Raw genomic sequence first — 13,525 nt, 5'->3', positions numbered from 1 at the left:
ATAATCATCTACAATGACTAGACCATATTTATTTCCACCTAGGCTTGTTGTTCTAGTTGGACCGAATAGATCCATGTGTAATAATTCTAGAGGTCTAGAAGTAGAGACAAATTTTATGGATTTAAATGAGTTCCTAGATTGTTTGCCAAATTGACATGCTTCACATATTTTGTTCTTTTCAAATTTTAATTTTGGCAAACCTATCACGGAGTCTCTTTTAACTAGTTTAGTTATTGTGTCCATGCTTGCATGACCTAACTTACGGTGCCATAACCAACTAGCATCATTTTCTTTAGTTTCATTAACAACTAAACATTGGTTATGTTTTGCAAGATCTTCTAGGTCTACAACATATACATTTCCACGCCTAATCCCTTTAAAAACTAAACTATTATCATTAGGATTTGTTATAATGCATAGTGATGGTTTAAACATAACATCATATCCTTTATCACATAATTGACTAATGCTTAACAAGTTATGCTTAAGACCATCAACATATCTAACATTATCTATAAAAGTAGAAGGGGTGATTTGAACTTTACCAATACCAATGATGTGACCTTGGTTGTTGTCTCCAAAAGTCACAGCACCTCCCTTCTTAGCTTCGAGGGTGAAGAATTGATCTTTATCACCCGTCATGTGCCTTGAGCAGCCACTATCCAAATACCAGCAGTTTTTGTTGACCTTGGCTGCAAGACACTCCTACACAAGCAAATCATGTCATCTTAGGTACCCAAGTTTTCTTGGGTCCTTCATGGTTAGTCAAGTTGGTTCCTTTTGGAACCCATACCCTTTTTATTTTCCTTTTTGTTTTACTTTTCCTATAGTCACATACATTTACCTTATATCCGATAGTTCCACAACAAAAGCAGGTTATTTTCTTAGTTTTAGTTTCCCCAGCTTTAACAAAGAAGTTACTAAGAAGTTTTTGTTTATTTCTTGGTTTATATCCTAACCCCGCTTTATTAAATACGGCTCGTTGACTATTAAGTATCATGTTTAACTTTTCAGAACTATAGGTAAATTTTTCAACTAAGGGTTTGTATTTGTTAAGTTCTTTAGTTAGTGTTTGATTTTCTGCTTTTAGATCATTAAGTTCTTTTGTGAGATCCTTGTTTAGGATTTGTTTATGGTTTTTGGGTTCTAATGTTTCTTTATTTAGCCTTTCATTTTCTTTAGTTAAGGTATTAGTCTTTTGAGTTAAAAGTTTATTGCTTGTCTTAAGTTCCATATTTTCTTTGGTGATTAAGTCCTTATCCTTAACTAATTTATCGTACTTAAGTATGTATGATTGATTAGCTATTTTTAGTTCTTTATTCTTCAGATTTATTGCCTTATATTCTATCATTAATTCATTAAAAGCATCATAAAGCTCATCAAAAGTAAAATCTAAAGGTGATTCGGATGTTACCTCACTTTCATTGGCCATGAAGCAGAGATTGGCCTTTTCCTCTTGTTCCTCATCCGATGAAGAGGATGATGAGTCGGAGTCGGATAGAGTCGTGACAAGAGCCTTCTTCTTTTTGTACTTGCTCCCCTTTTTCAGTAAAGGGCATTCAGCTCTTATGTGACCCGGCTTCTTGCACTCGTAACACCCAATCCCCTCGTTTTCCCTTTCCTTACCTTGGTCCTTGCGGTAGAAATTTGAGGGGCCTCTCCTTTGATGATAGGACTTCTTGTGGTTGATGAATCTCTTGAACTTGCGCACAAGAAGAGCCTCACCATCATCTTCCTCATCCTCTTCTTCGTCACTGCTGCTACTGCAAGATAAGTCCTTGTTAGATGAAGTAGATTTTAGAGCTATTACCTTTTTCTTATGGGAGGACTCTTCCTCGTTGTGTTGCTTCATGGTTAGCTCGTGCGTCATTAGGGATCCAAGAAGCTCCTCTAGTGGTAACTTGTTCAAGTCCTTGGCTTCTTAGATTGCCGTCACTTTAGCTTCCCACGACCTAGGTAGACACCGAAGGATTTTCCTGACAAGATCACTGTTAGTATAGCTCTTGCCAAGGCTTTTTAGGCCATTGACAATGTCTGTAAACTTAGTGAACATGCTAGTGATTGTCTCATTAGAATCCATTCTAAATAGTTCATACTTATGAACCAGTATATTTATTTTGGATTCTTTAACTTGATTTGTAACCTCATGGGTCACTTCAAGTCTATCCCAAATCTCTTTTGCAGAGTTGCAAGTAGAGACCCTATTGAATTCATTTCTATCTAAGGCACAATAAAACACATTCATAGCTTTAGAGTTTAGTTGTGCCTTCCTCATGTCATGTTCATCCCAATCCGTTTCTAGTTTGGGTACCTTGACACCATCTACATATATGGATGGGATGTATGGCCCATTTACTACAATAGTCCACATCTCATAGTCTTGGGCTTGGATGAATATTCTCATCCTAGCCTTCCAATATGAGTAGTCAGACCCATTAAAGAATGGAGGTCTTTGGGTGGACTGACCCTCAATGTGGGAAGATCCAAATGGGGTTGTCATTTCGATCTTTTACTCTTGGGTGGAAGAGTTTAGGCTCTGATACCACTTGTTGCCCAGATAGACAACCCAAAAGGGGGGGTGAATTGGGTTTTAAAATAATTTAGATAATTTAAAACGTTATGGATGATTAATTAAAAACTATTGCAAGTTATTTAATTAATTACTATGTGCTGTGAGTAATATGAAATGAGAAGAAGGAGAGACAATCAATCACAAACACAAGTTTTATAGTGGTTCGGAGCTAACCCTTGCTCCTACGTCCACTCCCCAAGTCTCACTTGGGAATTCACTATAATCCCCTTGGATTACAGCCGGTTGTTTTCCAAGCTCACAACCAAACTTGTTGTTTTACGAGCTCACAACGAACTCGGTCGGTTTTCCCAGGCTCACCGACTAGAACCACCCCCGATTGTTTTTCCGGGATCACAATCGAACCCTTACACACGTTGGTTTTAACTCGGCTCACCAACTAACCTCAATCCCCTTGATTCAATCCCCGATTGAACCAAGTAAATACAAGTTGTAGAAAGAAAACAGAAAATGAGCTTCTCAAAAAGCAGATGAAAACAATATGAACAATAAATGAAGTTAAAAAGCCTCAAACGCTTTTAGATTGAAGATGAGGAATGGCTTCTTAAACTTCTGGTCTCCTCTTGAAAGAGTAGTCGACTTGAATGCAGGAGAAGGAGGCTTTAATTGCTGGGAAGATGTAGTTGGAAGCAGTAAATGCAGATCTTCCTCTTTTTCGTTGAAGAGCACGTTGCAGAGCTTGAATGCTTGATTAGTTGGAGTGAAATAGTTGTTCTCTTCCTTGCTACAGTCCTCTGTGGCTATTTAAGCCAACCCCCACGGAAACTAGCCGTTAGAGTGCTTTTTCTGCCCGTTCTGAACACTCTGCGCAGCCTGACAATATGACCGTTGGTGGGTTGGAGTCGACTCGCGCGATCAGGAGTCGACTCGGCTGTAGCGGGAGTCGACTCAAGCTTTTCCGGAGTCGACTCGGCAACTGTTCCAAATTTGAATTAAAGTTGCCTTCACGACTGGGAGTCGACTCGTCTTGACCTGGAGTCGACTCGTCTTGACCTGGAGTCGACTCGTCAACTTCTGGAGCTGACTTGGCAATTTTGGAGTCGGCTCATTCACTGAAGTCCGTGGATCCAATTTTGAATTTTGTCCACTCGAGTCGACTCGACTGTCCTGGGAGTCGACTCGAATCTCAGAGCCCGAACTCCCGATCCTCTGTCTTTTGGCTCGTCCAGTCTTGGAGTCGACTCGAACTTCCTTGGAGTCGACTCGGCTCTCAGTTTCCGAAAGATGGTCTTCTGCCTTTTGACGTGAAGCTGTCTTGGAGTCGACTCAAGCTGTCTGGGAGTCGACTCGAATCTCAGAGGCAGTAACTTGGTTTTCTGTCTGTCTTGGGGTCGCGGTGTCTTGGAGTCGACTCGCGTATTGCGGGAGTCGACTCGAATCTCAAAGTCCATAAAATGGTCTCTGACTTTCTTTGTGTACCGCTGAGAGTCGACTCTTGCTTTCTTTGGAGTCGACCTGTCAACCATCGGAGTCGACTCGCGTTCCACTGGAGTCGACTCGAATCTCAGAGCCGAAAACTGCTCTCTGACTTTTCTGCCTGTGACTGCTTGGAGTCGACTCTTACTTCCCTGGAGTCGACTTGGTGAACATTGGAGTCGACTCGCGCACTTCAGGAGTCGACTCGTTGACAGGTTCTGAGTTGATCCTTTCTGTTCTTCTGTCTGTTCTCAGTCGGAGTCGACTCGTACTCATCTGGAGTCGACTCGAGTCTCAGACATTGGTTCAAACAGACTCCTTAACTTATCCAACAATTATGAACCAAGTCTTGGGACACTTAGACAGGATTTTCACTGAAACACTCAATTGAATTCATTAGTAATTAAAAGATATACTCAAATGCTTTGAGCTCATCAAAATCAAATGGGGTTTTAATCAATCACTCCACATCCTCAGAATAATTATGACATTCAAACACATGTTCAACCTTTCTCTCCCACTCAAAATATAATTCAGGATCATTTTTACCTTGGAATGCAGGGATTGTCATCTTAATACTTCCCAAATGACTGTCTTTTCTTGATTCATCTCTTTGCCTCCTTCCATTACTTCTTCCATCCGAATACTCCTCTTCTTCTTCTTCTTCAAACATCCGCCCCCTCAAAGGTTTGAGTCTGCTTGGTGATTCCAAATCATTCATTCGTGCACCAAGCTTAGTAAGTTGATCAGCAATAGCTTTCATCCATAACTTCATATCAACATCTGGTTGTTTACTACCTTCACTACTCATCTTTGTATGCTGCAATCAAAAAGATTAGTATAAACAGAATAGGTCCTCACACGCTCCTCTCTCTGGTGGACACTCTTTTATGGCTTTTTCTTGATGATGATCTCACCCTCTTGCCTTTTACCACTTAGCTTCACCTTATGAGCTCTTAAATAAGAACCTTTTGGATGTTTCTACACAACAGAAAACAGTAAGGAGTCGATGATAACCTTAGGGAACAAGAACTCGCAAGGAACAATTTAATTGGAACCAACAAAGGGTTCAAGGAAGGTTTGAATTGAGAACAATTCAATAGAAGCGTTAAAGAACCCACAAGAAAATTAGAAGCAAAATCTGCCCCGAATTTTTTTTTTTTCTTTCTTTTTTTTCTTCTTCTTTTTTTTTTTGAAATAGCAGAACAGAAAGGAACAAGGACGATGACACAAACCGATTAAAGGAAGATGTCACCAAGGATATAGAGATAAACAACAGCGGAACACCTTTTTTTTTGAATTAAACAAGATAAACACACAAAGGATAGATAACACCTGATTTCAGGAACCGGGCTCTGATACCAAATGATAAGAGCACACTTCGGACCGTCCTGGAAACAGGTAGAGAATGAGGAACTTGACCCTAACCGCGACCTGCCGATAGAACCAAAGTTATCAAAAGAAGCATGACCCTAACCGCGACCTGCCGATAGAACCAACACTATCGAGTTCTAATCCAAGAACAAAGGTGAAGCTCTCACATAAGAGAAACTCTCAAATTTCATTCATGCGTTCTCCCCCTCTCAAGTACAATCAGGTGCTATTTTAAGGCTGAAATGGCTTCAAAGAGAAGCAACTCCTAGGAAATTACATAGCACTACTTGTCGTGCATTTTCCAAGGCTGCATTTACCAAGGCTTGGAAAAGATGCATATTACACCTACTCCTAGAAAAGTAACCAGAACTTAGGAAAAAGATCCCAAAGTAATTATAGTGACTTTGGGAACTACAAGAAAGTCTGAATGTGACTTGGGGAATACAAAACATCATCTAAAATATCACCCCAAAAGTATGCACGAAAATCCAAATACAATAGGAAAGTTGGCCTTCCCATGAATGCTTCTTGTCATGTGATTTGGAATTTCCAAAGTGTTGTCTTCAGGTTGGACTCAAAGCATCTTCACCTAATTGTATGAAAGTGACCCAATTAGGTGCAGCCTCTATCTCACGTTGGTCTTCTTTTCCTTTGATTTTTATGATCAGGCTTTCCAAAGCTTGTTTCATCCTCTTAGTCTTGGCCCTAGTCATAGGACCTTCAATTCCATGCAAAGGATCTTTAGATGGGATGGTTGCGTCTCGATCATTGGTTGTGTCTCTATCAACGGAGGTCATATATGTCTAGATTTATTTGACTTGAGTTCGAGAGTGGAAAACTCTTTCTCCACCGTATATATATTGCCCTGGCCAAGGTCTTACGAACTCAGTCTTATAAATCATATAGGATCACTCCTTAACTATCAAGGTCGATAGATTCCATATAGGTGCATACCCTACTCCTACAGTGAACCTACTGCAGCCAATCTATACTACAAGGATCCATATGACTAGAGACCATGTATATGTGCAGTCAAACTACAATAACCTCACTGTGAGTAGCCGAAGCACTGCAGGTCAAAGGACCAGTCATACTACTGCAACATCAAGCAAGTCACTGACGAGTGGATAGACATTCAAGTGACTTCTTGTTTTGATCACGCTCAGTACCCTTGTTCTCTAACAAGCACCTGCACTATCACTTCAGTGTCACTACACTGTGGACTCGAGTCTCGTCCATCCATAAGGAAAACGATCTGTGCACTAATCTCATCGGATCAATTACCGTCCTTGTGATGATCTATTGATCAGGAGCATTTAGAAATTAATCTCCAATGATACATGGCTCAAATTCTCAACTCTTGAGAATATGTATCATCATCTTATTAATTTTTTGGACGATTCATAGATACATAAACAATATGAATGAAAAAGATGTCTATTTATTATTCAATAATAATAAAGTCAAGTACAAAATTATATTTCAGAATTAATAATGTGTCAGCCAGATTGGTTTTTAGGACATACATCTAACAGAACCTAGGATACGATGCCACTGAGATGATAGCCTAGTGGGAGCATGGCCTAATTTCTAGTCAAGTGGTTTCGAGTTCAAAACGCACAGGCGTTAACTAAATTGTGGAGAACGAATACTCCCTGCTCGGACATGGGGTCTGTAAGGGCGTATCGCTCTGTTGGTAGCCTCGGTGGTGCCAGGTGTGACGTACTCACACGTGGTATTCATGTCGGAGCATAGAAGGGTAACCGAGCCGGGCCCCACGGGTAGGAAAAGTATGAGTAAAACCGGCTGGGGTGCCCAACACATGGTCATTTCTACCCGCATCATTCTCCTGGTGGGGTGGGGAGCTAGTAGGGGTTGCTATGCAGGGGTGGGTTTGTTCCTTCCTCCCCCTCATTCTCTTTTCCTAAGAAAAAAAAAAAAAACCTAGGACATGACCACATGAGAGTGGCCATGCATGGGGGCAGCCCATGCAACATTGCCCACGGTATGTAGCGTACCACGTCTAACGGAGACTAGAAGGCACCCTTCTCTCTCTCTCTCTCTCTCTCTCTCTCTCTCTCTCTCAGAAGCTCATCCACAAATTAAGGAAAACCGTCCACAATTATGTAGATTATCATTATTTTGACCAAGCTTGCGTGATAATAATTATTTCTCGTATTTATATCTGGTGATTAGATAAGTAAATTTTTCTAAAAATTAAATTAAATAATGACTTTTGCAAATTATTCATAATTCTCCATCCTTCTTGTTTTAGTATCTATTAATTTGATGAGATATCAGTGTCGTTTGTATTCACTCGTCGGTCGTGCCATTTTGATGAACAGCAAGTATTAGGGTGAGTGATGCTAATATGGAAGTAATATACAATATATAATTAATAGTTGGCCTAATTTGTACTCTAGAGAGTCAGCCTCTTCTGCAGCTGGGTTACCAACAAAAATTTTTCTATCAATTACCCGCAGATCTTTTATTTGGTGCCCTAATACTTGTAACTTAGTTAATTAAGTGTGTTTCGGATGAGGTCTATTTCTACATGAGCAAGGATGGATGAATCATAATGGCGTGGGTGATCCGCCAGATTGCCACATTAATGGCATCTCGGAACTACCCCACAATGATGAAGCCGCAGGATAGCCTTGCAATGATGACGTTTCGGGATGGCCCGAATCTGGTGCCCCTTTGAGAAGACCAACCAACACATTTATTGTCCTCTAACAACAGCTCTGTTCTTAGCCTCTGAAGTGAGAGGCAAGTGATGGAAAGAATATTGGACACCTTGATCTCGGACAAGACCGACCTCTCCATCACCTAGGCATAAGCCAAGGTGAATGGATTTGGCCCCGATCAAAGAGCCCATTGACATGTGCCGACAAGGACTGACAATTCTAGCAGACGATCGTTGTGACAGCAACTAGCCATTGTGGTAGCTCTTCATTCGGCGCATGGTTAGTATCGTATGCCGCCCACGTCAAAGCCGTACAACTAACAGCTGCCTGGCACCAGGTGCACGCTATGCCGCCCTGGTGACGATAAATCCGACTCTCTTATATAAAAGGATAGTTCAGGGGGCTCAGATATGCACTACGTGATATTATAACCACACTCTGCTGAATTTTCTTCCTTCCATAATGTTGCCACTCTATTTTGACTTAGGCATCGGAGGGTCTCCTACTAGAAACTCTTCAACAAGTAGACTTTTTGCGGGCTATCCTTAGAGGAGCCCAGCATTCAGCACCTCAACCACCTTGCTCAGCTCGTCTCTTGCCGACCTCAGGGTTGTCCGAGCTGCACTCCGACGTCGGTTCGGATTTGGCGACAACAGACTAGTGCTAGAGAAAGGGCCCTGCCCCTACATTGATATTTAACGAAGGGAAAAATTGCCAAGATGGATTCACGAGGAGCCCGCAGTGCATCGCACGACTCGCAATACCGCACTTCGATTTCCCAAGGCTCATTGTAGAGCTCGGAACCTGCTCATTCAACAAGTGCCCATTATTAAGATGGCAAATGTGCCCATCATCCTTGGTTTCATAATCTTTGCTTCTTAGGAGACTGCGGGTTAAGCATTATGGTGTATCATCTGATGGGTGGAAGGGACTGCAATACCATACCAAACTTGAGGACTTGTTAATTGAATCTTGTGATGAGCTGATTAATGTACCAGAGAGCATTCAAACACCTAACTTCACTTCGATCACTGAAGAGAGTGGCCTACACCAATCTAGCCAAACTGCTGGAATGGCTGGGAGACCTTACATCATTGGAAACATTAGTGATCTCATGTTGCCCAAGCTGACGAGATTGCCTCAGGGCCTGGAACACCTCATTGCCCTTAAGGGGGCGTTTGGTATAGGATGATCGTCCCAGGATTAAGGGTGATATGGGTGGAGGTGATGAGATCACCGCGTTTGATTGCACCACGGTGATCCTACGTGGCGGTGATCCTAAATCACCTTCACTCCTCAAATCACCGCCCAACTCGGTGATGGGATACCCGTCCTTGAGGTCGGAAATCCAAGATCACCCCAAGGCAATGATCCTGGGTTGAAAGTTAAAGACAAAAATACCCCTCAATTTAGCAGAAAAATTGATATATCAATATACCATCAATATATTATGTCAATATTATATATATATAATATTATGTTGATATTATATATTATATCAATAATATATATATATTATATTATAATATATTACTAATCATATTATTATGGAAGGATAATTTTAAATTATAGTAGAAATATATTATTATATTTTATATTTATATAATGAAAATATTTAATATATTACTCCTATTTACCTTATTTTTCTAATCAAAATAATTATTAGTATTAAAAAATTTATTATAAGTATAACTAAAAATATTAATTCTATAATGAAAAATAACATATTTTTTTAAGATTAATAATTTATAGGAGTAATAAATATATTTTTTAGAATATATTAATAATTAATATATTGATAAATATATTAATATTTTATTATAATATATTTTATATGATTAATAAATATATGATAAGGGCTACTAAAAGTAGAATATGTGACAAAATTATGGAGCTATTATAGAAATTAGCATATTGACTTATATTTTTAATTCATGAGACTTAAAAACACATAAAAAATCCATCTAAAATATACCAGGGGTATTTGTGGTATTACATGGTCGGTAATCTTGAATCCCTGTACTATACCAAACAAGTTACTCTTGGATACCCGGAGATTTTTAATCACTGGACCATGACTTACCAAATACATTGATTTTAAATCACTAGAGATCAAATCATCCTAGCATTCGGATCATCGGAAATCTTAGATCACCGCGGTGATCCTGTTGGAGTTACCAAACGCCCCCTAAAGGGCTAATGGTTAGCTATTGCAGCTCCACCGAAAAATAATTGAGGCCAAGGCATGGGAAAAGACGGTCAGGCTAGCAGAATTCTCGATGATGGAAATAAGTTGAACAAATTCTGTCATTATAATGGATTAATAATAAGAGGATTCTCATCTTTTGAACTAGTCATTCTTCAGCAAAAAAAAAAAAGGTACATTAATGATGTCAGGGGCCAGATGAATGGATGGACTGCATTAACACAAAAAAATAAAACTTTTGGGGTGTTAATTGAAAATTTTTAAACTTTTGGAATCAAAATGTTTCTCCTCGGAAGTTAAAAAAGTTTTGTTGTATTTTGCCCTATTTTGTTGTTCAAGTATGGATCTTTTTTTTCCCTTACGTAACTATCAAATATCTCTATCTTAATTTGAAGATTCTGCTAGTTGATGCATCATTGTGAACCACATTTGGCTTATGACTTTACTCCACATATTACTTAAAAGGCCTGGCATTGTACCAATTTTCTATCAAATTTCCATTGATTTAAAACTTGATGTTGGTAAGAATCAACATTGCATCCATAGTAGTTTTCTTTTGCTCGTGAAGACATCACCAGTCTCATGTATTTGGACATAAAAAAAAGGACATACATTTCTTTTTACAGTGCCTTTTGATGCTGAAAAGAAAAAAGCTATATTTTTCTTTATTAGTATGATTTCTTTACTATATCTTCTTTTTTTATTCATGATACATACCACATGATTTTAATGAACAAACAATTCTTTAACTGCTGTTGAAAGTTGGCATCTCATTGAACCACATGTTTGTATGCATATGATGTACATTGTTCCTAGCTGCAGTTCAGTGTAGTTTTGGTGTGAATTACAATTTTACCCGATTTGTTATAACAAGAATTCATCCATGTGTGGGCGCATTGGACAGGAGAGACCAGGGAAATGCTTGTGATTGTACCTGAAAAGTGAATTTGGTAAACTTATTGATTCTAAATCCTTATTCAACATTACATTCTTTTACCACATTCGTCCACCACATGCATGTTTGGCAACAGTGATAGCTGCAACCCGCCGAGGTTGGGTGATGCCAATAACTTTCCCATCTTTGCAAAATCCAGTATTACATAAAAACTGTGGCAATTCTGCAAGAATTATGGAAGCAAGCATGAGCTTCTACAAGCATGTTAATAATAATAATAATAATAAGAATTCAGCAACAAATGAGAAAACATGTCAAGAGTTCTCATAAAGCAATTTTTTCATTATTCATGCAGAATATAATGAAAAGAATACAGAAAGCAGCCAAATTTTAATGAGTTTGGGGGACGGAAGGGGGAATGGGGAGGTTTAAAAGTTTATTATGAAAGTGTGTTTCACAAAAAAATAATTTAACATATTATGGTCATGGATATTGTGCCTAATTTATTGAAGTTATCCTCCACAATTTCATTTTCAGTACCATGTTAGTCAGAGATGGTTCACGGTGCAAATTGAAAAGTACAACCCAAGTAATAGATGTGATCATATAGTGATGCAAAATGTGTGGGCTGTAACATTAGCATAGAGCCGCTCGCTTCTCTCAAGATGCTTAGATTTTTCATTCATATAGGACACTATGTTATATTTTGCAAAGAACTTATTACTCTTTAGTCTTTGCAAAGTGAAAAAAAAAAATCCACAGAAATAAAAGAAAATTAGCATGTGAACCATAAAAAAACAAAAATATGTACTTCAATAAGCATATGAGAAGGATAAAAAAAACAAAACTCACCAGGGTCTTCTCGCTTCCGGTTTCCCCAAAAATTATTAGAGTATCATGCTTACTCACTTCATCCACAATCCTCCTCTCAACAATTACAACAAAATTATTAGAAAATCAATTAGCTAAAAGAAGCAAAATCCAAGTGAATGAATCCCCCAACAAAAAAAGAGCTTCCTTTTTTTCCTTTGTTAATTTCATGACAAAGAGGATACCTCATGCAATAGGCAATGATTTTCTCTGCTCTAAAATTGACCATCTCTTGAAGTGAAAGCTGAATGTATCCATTAACAACAACTCATAGCTCAAGAAATGATTTTATTTATTTATTTATATTATATATAAACAAAGAGCTTGGCCCAACCCAAGCTCATATCTAAAAAAAGAAAGGAGAAGAGAAAGGATGGAAGAAGAAGAGGGGAGAAACCCTGTCTGAACGGCTACCGGCCGGAGGTGTTGTGGCTGTTTGAGGTGGTTGCAACTACCCAATGGCCGTCCGGCCGCCCTTATCCACTTAGATCTTATACAATATAAAAGAAATTTGTACCTCCTACTAGGTTTTGTGGTCATTTAATTATACAAATTCAGAAAATTTATTTTTGTTGATTTCCTCCAATTTCTCATTTAAGAGAACATTACTAAAATTATTTCTCTTTTATTTCCAATTATCACCCTAATATTGTTAGGCACCATATTTGTGCAGGTTTTTAAGGTTGGGGGTCTTAAAAAAAAATAAATTCATATGACTATAGGCTGGGGTTGGCTCTTAATCATTCGTTGGGTGTGTTCTTATACTCAAGATTGGCATGAATGTGGCTCTCACATTCCCATGTGGCGACTCATCCATCAATCAAACGGTCCATGATCCCCACTTGACCCTTTCATTCTTTTCCTGTGATTAATTAACCAAGAAAATTCTAACCTAGTCTCCACCGCATGAGGTAGCCCCTCAAAGTCCCCATCCCAAGTCTGATGACCTAAAGCAAATTAAAGAGACTAGCCAACAGGCTAGCAGGCATCTTCTACGGGTTAAATTAAGTTTTTCTTCTTTTTCAGCAATGAATTAAATTAAGCTGTGCTTGCACGCCATCATCATCAACATCTCCTTTCTTTCTTCTCATGACATAAGTGAAAAAGGGATTCTTAGCAAGTATGTCCACATCATTTATTTGCCACATTTTAGTATATCCTCCTCCCCATCCTTCCACCAAACAAAGCCAACTTTTCTTATACATCAAAAATAACTGCCTATGCCTGCAGGCTACCACCCGTCAAGCGGCAACAAGAAGAAAAGCAACAAATTAAGCTAATATAGAATTTCTTGCTTCTTTTGCATCTTTAGATATGCAGGTTACTTTGCACATTCACTCCATAGGACAGTAGAGGGATAAGATATCCACCCCCGAGTTGTCACATAAATTCTCCTGCGAACTGAATACATGGTATACTATATCATGCCAACAAGCACTGTTAATCCCGTGAATGACTTACTGTTTTCTTTGCTAAAAATTTTTGAC

The sequence above is a fragment of the Phoenix dactylifera genome, chromosome 5 (assembly GCF_051530095.1).
Source record: "Phoenix dactylifera cultivar Ajwa chromosome 5, Ajwa_hap1_PhDact_Kaust_v1.1, whole genome shotgun sequence".
Taxonomy (NCBI): domain Eukaryota; kingdom Viridiplantae; phylum Streptophyta; class Magnoliopsida; order Arecales; family Arecaceae; genus Phoenix; species Phoenix dactylifera.
The sequence above is the reverse complement of the archived record's forward strand: the minus strand, read 5'-3'. Positions refer to the sequence as shown.